The sequence below is a fragment of the Mus caroli genome, unplaced genomic scaffold, assembly GCF_978045245.1.
Source record: "Mus caroli unplaced genomic scaffold, Mus_caroli_1 scaffold_16, whole genome shotgun sequence".
Lineage (NCBI taxonomy): Eukaryota > Metazoa > Chordata > Mammalia > Rodentia > Muridae > Mus > Mus caroli.
In genome coordinates this window covers 63,338,294-63,349,476 of record NW_028227271.1, presented here as the reverse complement: position 1 = coordinate 63,349,476, position 11,183 = coordinate 63,338,294, and the positions used below count along the sequence as shown (strand labels likewise).

Below are 11,183 nucleotides of genomic sequence, written 5' to 3'. Positions count from 1 at the left end.
TGCTTCTAAACAGTGCTGTATAACATGAGAGGCTTTCTCACCTGTTAAAGGTGTAGCAAACATAACACCAGAGCAGGTGTCAATGGAAACATGTAAATATTGATTTTTTCCAAAGGAGGAAATATGAGTGACATCCATTTGCCAGACCTGTAATGGCCTGATGCCTCGGGGGTTTACCCCTACATAAGGAGTAGGCAGAAATTGACAACAGTTTTGACATTGGGTGACAATGTCACGAGCTTCCTTCCTGGTTAAAGTGAAACGGCGGCGTAATGTTTAAGCCGTCGCGTGGAAGCGTTTATGAAACTCCCTTGCAGCCTCTGCCTGCGAGGACAGAGCAGCAGCCATGATTCTAGTTGCTTTGTCTGCAAAATCATTTCCATGAGACATGGGGCCAGGAAGGCCAGAATGAGCCCTGACATGAGTAATATACACAAGATGTCTTCTATGTAACAGGGCTGACTGAATTTGATGGAAAATGTGAGCAAGCTTGCTAGAGGGTCTAATTAAGGCAGCAACTTCAAGCATATTAACTGCATTAACTACATATAAGGAATCAGATACAATATTGAGCGGTCCCAGAAAAGTTTCAAGGACCTCTAGAACTACCAAACACTCTACAACCTGGGGTGATGTCTCATTATATTGTTTAGATGTTACTTGGCCATTTACTACATATGCACCTATACCAGATTTGGATCCATCTGTATACACTACCCCATCCGGAAGTGGGTGTTTGGCTGTTATTACTGGAAACACTATGGCTTGGCTTAAGGCAAACTGTAAAATTGGATGTTTTGGATAATGATTATCAATTTGTCCTGAATAGGAGGCAACCAAGACTGCCCAATCGTTAGTTGTTGCTGCCAGGGTTTGAACTTGAGCAGAAGTATAAGGCACAATTAGCACATGAGGTTCTTTCCCAAAATGAGTAATGGCTGCTTTTATCCCCCTAAGGGCAAGTTGAGCAACTGCATTAGGATACCACTCAATGATTTTTGTAGGGGAAGCATTAGGATGGACCCACAATAAGGGTCCATTTTGCCATAAGACTGCTGTTGGTAACTGTGCAGTTTTTAATATGCACAATTCAAATGACTTTGACTCATCAATGCATTGTAATTGAGCATCTTGTAAGGCCTTTTCTATCATTTGTAAAGCTTGACATGCAGCTGGGGTAAATGCTCTGTGGGAGGAGATGTGGGTATCTCCCTCTAATATGTCAAATAAAGGCTTTAATTCTGCTGATGGAATTTTCAAAAATGGTCTTAGCCAATTAATATCTCCTTGCAATTTTTGGAAATCATTCAAGGTATGTAGTTGATCATTGCGAATCTCTAATTTTTGAGGAACAATTTTGTCAGGATAAATGAGTGACCCTAGGAAGGCTCCCATTCGAGAAACTTGCACCTTTTTGGTGGCCACCTGCAATCCCCATGCCCTAACATTTGTATTAATATAGGGTATGCGTCTTGCAATAACTGTGAATTTTTATGGCAAATCAAAATGTCATCCATATAAATTATCACCTGTAATGATGGAAAATGCTCTCTAACTGACTTAAGTGCCAATTGCACATACAGTTGACACATGGTGGGATTATTCACCATCCCCTGAGGTAGGACCTTCCATTGGTATCTTTGATCCGGCTCTAAATGATTAATGGCTGGGATGGTAAATGCAAATCTTTGCCTATCTTGAGGGCATAAAGGTATAGAGAAAAAGCAATCTTTAATATCTATAATTATAATTTCCCAATTTTTGGGTAAGGCAGAAAGCAATGGTAGCCCTCACTGAACTGGTCCAAACAGACACATTTGTGCATTAATTGCTTTAAGATCATGTAATAAGCGCCATTTGCCAGATTTTTTCTTAATTACGAAAATAGGTGTATTCCAGGGTGAGGTAGAGGGCTCTAAATGACCCAAGCATAGCTGTTCAGAAATTAGTTTTGTGGCTGCTTCTAATTTTTCAGAGGAGAGAGGCCATTGAGGAACCCATACAACTTCCTCTGTAAGCCATGGTATGGGCATGGAGCCCTCAACGGCCCCTAGGAAAAACCCAAACCTTGTCTCCCATTATTACCTTTTTGAGGGATAGGTTCAAGTCTACCCGGCTCTCCTTTCCCTAATCCCCTTCCTTTTTTATAGCCCATTTTCTTCATCATTTGAACAGCTTGTGGCGAGTATTCATTAGTCAAGGTCAGTCCTAGTGCCTGTAAGATGCCTCTCCCCCAGAGATTTACTAGGAGTGGTAAAACATAGGGAGTAAATCGTCCCCTTTGACCTTCAGGAGCTGTCCACCTCAAAGAACAGGAACTAATAGTGGGACAGGACTGATAACCTAAACCTTGCAAAGAACGTGATGACTGAGTAACGGGCCAGGCTTTTGGCCACCATCGGGAAGAGAGGATGCTTTTATCTGCTCCTGTGTCTAAAATCCCTTTAAATTGTTTCCCTTCTATAACTAATTCTAAGAATGGCCTGGAGTCAAGAGGCATTACTAAGTAAGCAGAATCATTTCCAGTAGAACCAATCTCTCTGGTAGCTCGAGGGACACCAGAGGAAGGAAAACAGTCATGTAGGCTTGGCAAAATTATTAACTGAGCTATTTTATCCCCTTGTGAAATAGAAAAGACACCCTGAGGACAGGAACAGAAAACTTGAAGTTCCCCTTCATAATCTTGATCTACAACTCCAGGGTAAACAATAAGACCTTGTAAGGTAAGGGAGGCCCGGCCCAGTATTAGGCCGACACTTTCAGATGGCAAAGGCCCTTTGTAGTCAGTAGGAATGGGCTGCACCCCCATTTGGGGCATCTGCATGAATCGGGTGGTGGTACGGAGGTCCAATCCAGCTGATCCTTCTGTTGCCCTGCGGACTGTGGGGTCCACCTTTTGCCTATCAGGGTCCCATATGTTTTCGGGCCCTGAGACCTGGGGGCCCTGTATTGGTTTTTTTGGAATGGCCTCATTACCTACTGCTTGAGGGAATCTTGGCTACAGGGGCCTGCCTCAAATGTCCTTGACTGAAAGACAATCTCTGGCCCAATGATATCCTTTCCCACACTTTGTACACAGTCTTGGCGCTCTTCTTTGACAAGGGCTCCACAGTCCTTTTTAAAGTGTCCCAGTCTGCCACAATTATAGCAGAGTTTGAGCTCAGCTGTGTCAGGGCATTTTTGCCCTTGTAGAATGGCAGCTGCTAAACCAGCATTAGTGAGCGGCCCTCCAAGCTTACGGCAAACCTTCAACCAGTCCTGCAATCCCTTGCTCTTTCTAGGTGTAATAGCTGCCCTGCATTCCTGCGTAGCCTGTTCATAGATCAACTATTCAATTAAAGGCATAGCTGTCTCTGGGTCCCCAAAAATTCTCTCTGCCGCTTCTGTCATTCTAGCCACAAAATCTGAGAATGACTCCTGGGTGCCCTGAGTAATCTTTGTCAAATGTCCACTTGCCTCTCCCTTCCTAGAGAGTGCCTTCCATGCCTTAACTGCAGCAGCTGATATCTGAGCATATGCTCCCCAATGGTAATTTGTCTGGTTATTAGCGTGTTGTCCCTGACCTGTAAGCAACTCAAAAGTCCATGTTCCTTGCTCCCCTTTAACATTGGCATTGGCCCTTGCCTGTGCTTGGCAGGAGTCTTGCCACAAAGCTTTCCATTCTAAATACATTCCCATATTAGGAGATGTGGCTTTTACTACGGTCATCCAATCGCGGGGGGTCATTGCCAGAGTGGCAAGCCTTTCGACTTGGACTACAGTAAAGTTGGCATTGACTCATAGTTACGGACTGACTCTGCAAGTTCTTTAATCTGTATATACTCCACTGGGGCGTGAATGTGTCCGCCATCGGTGCCTTCAAAGACTGGGAACGCTTGGTGCACTTTTCTCTGTTCCTCTTTTGAAATGAATGAGTCTGAATGATACCTCTGCACATAGGGCAAAGGTGCCCTAGGACCCAGAGGTCGAGAGCCCGGAGACCGCGCAGTGATTTGACATTTGTCTCTAGCTGTTTTTGCTTTCTCTATGTTATTCTGTGACTGATTAGCTCGTCTTTCATCTGGCTGGTATCTTTCTCCCTCATAGCGTGCCGCTTCTTCCTCTAAGTCTGTTTCCTCAGAGGAGCTAAGTTCCTTATCCGATTCTGAGCTACTGACAGCTAGTGCCTTGAACTCATCTAGTGGCAAGTAGAGGCTCCTTTCCTTATGTGCCTCCCCAGCTCGATCTCTCTTCTTCTCTCCCTTTCCATCCCTTTTTCTAAGCTCTCCCAGGGCATCCTGTTTCTTATTTCTCTTTTCCTCCGGCTCAAGGCCTGTGGAAAGGCCTTTATTCTTCGGTGCACCTTGTTTCATTTCAACTCTTACTCTCTCTCCCCGCTCTGTCTCTGATAGACTGTCTTGAACCTCCTCCAGGATCTTCTGCCCTGGCTCAACCATTTGCTGATAATCCTCATCTGTTAAGCACGATCTTACCAGTTTCCACAATGGCATGGTCCCTGTTTAAGTTTGCCGTTCTGCTGTTCCCTAACTAGATCTCCTTTTAGTTTGTCCCATGAGGTGACAGTTAATGACCCTGAGCAAGCATACCATGGTGCCACACGGTCTATCTCCCTGACAAATCCCTCTATAGTCTTAGTGGAGATTTTCAGGCCACACTGCTTCAAGACCGACCGTAAGGCCATTACTACAGAGTGGGAGATTCCCATACTGGTCGCTGTCCAGGCCTGACCACAACTGAGAACCAGTCAGCAATACTGGTCGCTGTCCAGGCCTGACTGCAACTGAGAGCCAGTCAGCAGTTCCCGTGGTGGAAGCAAAACGAAACCGAAAGGGAAGGAACAATCGCCGTGAAAACAATCAAAAGGGCATCTAACTCTGGAGAAGTTTCAAGACTATACATACCTTACGGAGCCTTAGTGTCCTGCAGTTCTGATTCTGCCCCGCAAATGGGGGATCTCCCTTGCGCTGGTGTGATGGTATAAAGTGCCCGGGTTCCTCGGCACCACTTGTCCCGAGCTATCGGACAACCGGATTCTTCTGCAGCAAAAAGCTTTATTGCTTCTTAAGGAGGGAAGACCCAGACCCCGGAAAATGGCGTTGCTTATATAGCCCTCAGCCATGGCATTTCAGAACCTGATGTGGTGTGTCAGCTCCTGATTTGTTGCTCGCCCATCACCCCATTACTATGCCCCGATACGGGCAGTGACTAGGCGTGAGTACACTCTTGCACCTGTGTACAATGCTTGTTTACTAGTTAGGCACAGCGGAGGCCGGCGCCATCTTATAATGGCGATTGCTCACGGCATGGCTCTCCACACCACCTGTCCTGCTTTAGCATGTGAGTCTGTCTTAGACTGGAGTCTGTGAAAGCAGCAAGAAGCTGCAGCACACCACTGTAGTGGGGTTGGCTAAATGCTGTTTGTATTCCAATAATTTGGGTCCCCAAAACTGCTTACATGAATATCTGCATGTAGCTTCTGGAAACCTGCTCCCTGTTGGTTCTGATTGGTAAATAAACATGCCAACAGTCAATAGCTGAGAAGGACAGACAGAAGCAGTTTTGGGAATTTCCTGGGTTTAGGATTAGGAGAGAAGAGGAAAAGGAAGGGAGATCTGACATGCTGGCAGAGTGTGGAGGAGAGGAGAGGTACCATGCCTGAAGAGTACAGAACAGAGAGGCATAGCTGGGCTCTTCTAAGCCTTCCTTGGCTCTCTCACTTCCTTCTTTCCACTTCCAACTCAGTACCCCAAATCTGCCCTCAACTTTAGTTGCTCAATTACCTTCTCCTTGTTCAGCCACCTAAATTTTTTCCACAGCTTAAATATGTTTCTAATATCCTGGCTGGGAAAGTGGCCTATGGTCACTTTACCTGAGATATCACATGGCCGGTCACCTCTTCTCCTTCTGAAGCACCATGCAAATCTCTTCCGGTGTCTCTTGGCTTCCTATGGGGAGCCAGAATTCCTGCCTCTTTCCTTCTACCCAGAAATTGGCTCATGGCATCTTTATTGATAGATCAAGAACCAATTGGAGAACAGGACCTTATCATCAGCTCCATACCCTACTCTCACCTTTTCTGTCAAAAATAAAAATAAAAATAACCTCTTCTCACAGAAATAAATTGAACAAAAGCATAACAATCATGTAAAGTACAAATATGATATACAAATAACACCCACCATAATGATAATGGACTGAACCTTTTAAACTATAAGTCAGCCCGAATTAAATGTTTCTCTTTTATGAGAGTTACTTTGGTCATAGTGTCTCTTCACAGTCATAAAAGCCAAAATAAGGCACTTGATTATCTGAGTTCTATCCCCAGAACCAATTCTGAAAGTTGTCCTCTGATCTCTATACATAGTTGGTGTCTAGGGCACAGACCTTATATGCACACACACTTACATAAACACAGAAACATGTTACAAATGTAACAATATTTTAAACCTGAGATTCTGCCTAAAAACTGCTGTTTTCCTCCCAGCCACTACCATTGTTGACAGTTTAAAAAAGAGAGAGAGAGAGAACATGGGATGTGGTCCCCTCCCCATACAAAAATGTTACTTGAAAATTCAAGACACCTTGTAGAAAATGCTTTATTCCCCTGAACAAGTTGTTACTATTGAGACTTTATTTATTTATTTATTTATTTATTTATTTATTTATTTATTTTTTGGTTTTTCGAGACAGGGTTTCTCTTTATAGCTCTGGCTGTCCTGGAGCTCACTTTGTAGACCAGGCTGCCCTCAAACTCAGAAATCCGCCTGCCTCTGCCTCCCAAGTGCTGGGACTAAAGGCGTGCGCCACCACGCCCGGCTGAGACTTTATTTATTATACCACATTTGAAAGCATTTCTTCTCTTTTTTCTTGAGATTATAATATAATTACATCTTTTCTCCCTGAACTCTCCTTGCTCTCATTCAAATTCGTTTTGTGCCATATTCCCAATGCAACTTTAAAACATTTCAATTGGCTTTGCTATTATTTTTAGTAATCTTTCCTCTTCAGTTCTCGAAATAGTGATGAATATCTCAAAGATGGGCCACTTTCCTTAACAATGAGTTAGTTAACTTGCTTTTACCTCCACTGAAAGATGATCTAGTAATACTTGAGAATTTCCGGAGAATTTTATGTAAGACTCTGGCTTGGGACATACCGAATCCCTTCTCTCTTTCTTCCTTGTGTAGAGTATTACTATTCAGGTAGGGCATTACTATTCAAGATCTGTTTAGCAAATCAGTTATGTATTTAATAAGGTAAAAATTGTGTGGCATAAAACATAATTTTAGCCATTTTTGTCCTCTTCTTGCATAGCTAATACACAACCATAAGATGATAATTCTGACAGTGATGGGCCCTTGGACAACAGCTTTCTCAGACAGAATTCATGTAAAGCCTCCCGATGAGCCAATTTGAATGGATCTAAAAATAGTCTGAGTTGATTGGGAACCCTGGACAGCATGACTGCAGGGTAGTAATTCTCATCCCATTAGGGAGAAACTTTAAGTGTTTTCCACGTGGCATGGGTTGTCACCATTTTCCAATAATTACAACTCCTCTGTTTCCAAGGCCTGCTAGGCTCTTTCCATAGTGGAGAACTATAGAAAGTAATTCATGAAATATGAATTTTTTTTTCCAAAAGCAAAATCTTCCCTTGAGGAACTGGATAGTAATCATAATGCACCACTATGGTGGCCACTGTTCCTGATTCCAAAATATTTCCTCTTGTGGAAAATAACCATGATGTTTGTTTTCCTTATCACCACTCCCTAAAATCCCGTTATCTCCTTCCTTAGTATCTTTCTGACAAGTTAGCTCACAGTGTAGATGCTTCTGTTCCTTTAGATTCATGAAGCTCCTCATATAATTCATATTGCATCCTTATTTTTGAGTAGTTGAGAAATTATATATTTTGACCTCATATTTTTAGAGCTCTTTTCCACAGCCTTAAGGTCTGTTTTGAAGGTCCCAGTGTTTACCATTTTGCTAAGATATTAGCCATATCTTTGCCTCCTATACTTTTGCTATCTCTGATTATCATGGAGTCATTATCACTAGCAGAAGGGACATTTCCTTGAAGAAACATGAAAATATGTACATTATTATACAAACAAGCCTTATGCCCCTGGCATCCACCAACACTTGTGGAGTCCTATGTCTACTGGCCCTGTCTCGGGGGCAGGAACCATGTCATGCTGTCCTCACCAAGGTCTTGCCAAACGCAGCATTAATTTACTGCCATACTTATACTAAAAGTATTTCATCTCTATATATGGCACCCAACCAAAAGGCATGTTATCCATACTCTTATACTCATATTCAAGCCTTAAAACAAAAAGTTCCAGAGGGAAAGTACAAACTACTGTTCCCTGTAACTAAAGATCCCCTGGAGATCTTAGCTGAAGACAGAAAGAAAAAAATCAAGAAGATGAAAAAGAACAAATAACATGATTTGCTGACCCCTCTACATGGAAACAACCTTGAAACTGGCTGAGACATAAAAAAAATGTCTCTAGTCAGAATTTCAGCTGTACATAGCCCATGGATCCTATTGGCTACACCATCCTCAAGGTTCATCATGCCATCTTTCATATGGCATGAATGAAGATTTTAATTACAGTTTGATTATATTATCAAACTAACTTCTGAAGAAAGATTGTTGTTTGACCTGTTCAAACAAAGAGCAGGAAATCATCCTTAACTGATTTGTGCACATTCTATACAAACGTGTCCATAGGACTGCATATTGCTTGGAAGGTTTGTATATTGCAGAATGGAAGGTCAAGAAAGCAGTTCTCACAAAATCTAGCCTTGAGGATGCTGGGATGCCTGATCTAGCCTCAGACTGCTGTTTCCTCAGGATACTTGCTCCCAGAACAGCTTCTGAAAAGGTTGCTGATCCCAGATGACCTTGGCTGGTCCAGTCTTTCATATTGTTCCTGTCTCAGAGATCCAGAGAATATGGCATTTAAAATTATTTCGTGATTAAAAAGATCTTTTGACTGTGAAACAGGTCTACTCCTGAGAGTAACGCCATTCCATTTCATGGAAGATGATGAGCGTCAATAACCTCCATATGGAGGTGAGTCTGTCCAGAAAGGATAACAGATGTAGTGAAGCTGACTGTCTAGGTCTGCCAAGACAGGGAAAGCAAGTTCATAGTTCCTGCTTCATGAAAAGTCTGTTAGATATACTGGGCCAAAAAAGGCCGAGGGTGAATGCTCCAACATTATAGAGACAATATTGGGGACTGTCCAGGTAATCAGCTGTCTCTGTCATCTCTATAATTTTTGGATGCTGCATTCCAGCACTTCAGGCATACTAACATGATATTTATCCTTTCTCAGGTCTTTAATGTAGTTAAAGGCTAGATACTCATAATCTTACTATAAGCTTAACTTGTTTAGGAATTAAGATGTTTTTAGGTTGATAATGCAAGCTAGAACAGAAGTTGACTTACATATAGTACTTGAAACTTACCAAAATAGGATCGATAATAAAATACTTTCTCCTGAGTTGCCAAATACAAATTGACTAGACTTTTTGAATGTAACTTTTACATAATAAATTTCATAATTGTTTCATAATTGTTCCTACTGTATATTGTCTATTATTATAAGAAAAAGAGCCTTTATATTTAGACAAAAAATGGGGATTTTTGAGGTTTGATTTGTTGGTATTTTTTGTAATGCTAAATACTGGCATCTAAGGTCTTATTGCCCTTAGGAACAAAAGAATCCTCACATACATGAAATAATGCTGTGTGACCTGGTTCTTTAATTTAAAACTACTGGTTGAATAAAGATGCTGACAGCCGGCTGCTGCTGGCTGCTGTGCCTGGACTCCACCATGGACCAGTGCCCCATACCTACCTTGCTGGAACATGGCAACTTCTCTCAGGTCCTGTTTAACAATGTGGAGAAGTTCTATGTTCCTAGAAGAGATATCATGTGCTATTACACCCTCACTGAAAAGTTCATCCCTTGACTCGAGGACTGGATTGGCATCTTTAAAGTAGGGTGGAAGACCACTCAGGAGTATTATACCTTCATGTGGGCTCCCTTGCCAAAAGACCAAAACAAGGATTCAGCCACACAGCAGGAAATCCAATTCAAAGCTTATTACCTTCCCAAGGATGTGGAGTGCTACCAGTTCTGCTATGTGGATGAAGATGGTTTGGTCCGGGGAACAAGTGTCCCTTTCCAGTTCTGTCCAGACCCTGACGAGGACATAATGGTTGTTCTTGATAAGGAAAAGGTAGAAGAGATGGAACAGCCAGCGCAGCAAGGAGCTTTACCAAGAAAACCAGGAGCTGAAAGACAAGTGCATTGACCTCCATGAGCAGCTACAGAGGACGCAGGTGGCACTGGAAGCAACACAGAGGGTCAATAAGACCTTAGAACAGGAAGTGGAAGAGAAGGCCTCCTGGGAGGAAGAGAAGACCTCCTGGGAGGAAGAGAAGACCTCCTGGGAGGAAGAGAAGGCCTCCTGGGAGGAAGAGAAGGCCTCCTGGGAGGAAGAGAAGGCCTCCTGGGAGGAAGAGAAGGCCTCCTGGGAGGAAGAGAAGGCCTCCTGGGAGGAAGAGAAGGCCTCCTGGGAGGAAGAGAAGGCCTCCTGGGAGGAAGAGAAGGCCTCCTGGGAGAAACTGAAGGCCTCCTGGGAGGAAGAGAAGACCTCTTGGGAGGAAGAGAAGGCCTCCTGGGAGAAAGAGAAGGCCTCCTGGGAGAAACTGAAGGCCTATTTTTTGAGTGAGCTGCACCGGGTGAGAGAATACAACCAGAAGATGATCTCGGAAAATAAGGCCTTGGAGATCAGAGAAGAGCTTCAGAATGAGCACCAGAAGATTCTGGAGCAGACAGTGGAAATGTGGGAGAAGAAAGAAGCTGTAGCGTTGAAGAAGCAGCAGAAGCTAATGGAGATTTTACGATGCTATGGATGGAAAGCTCAGGTCTGAAGCTGTCTGAAGCTGTTGTAGCTGCACCACCCTCTGTCCTCCTATTTGAGAACTGAGTGTATAAAAGATAGCTCCCCACTTCTTGAGCAGGCCCGACTCTCCAGCAAGAACGATGCTGCAACAGGATCCTTCTGCACACGTTTATTGGGAGAGCTTGATTGCAGAGGCAAAGAGACCCCAAGCCCAAAACTGGTGCTTATATAGGCCTAGGAGAGGCATGTTTCACACC

General features: G+C 43.3%; 1 pseudogene; it reads left to right on the top strand.

The window, feature by feature from the left end:
* The first annotated feature begins 9,849 nt into the window (after window positions 1-9,849).
* Window positions 9,850-10,954, top strand: LOC110310812 (calcium-binding and coiled-coil domain-containing protein 2 pseudogene; annotated as a pseudogene).
* Window positions 10,955-11,183: the final 229 nt, after the last annotated feature.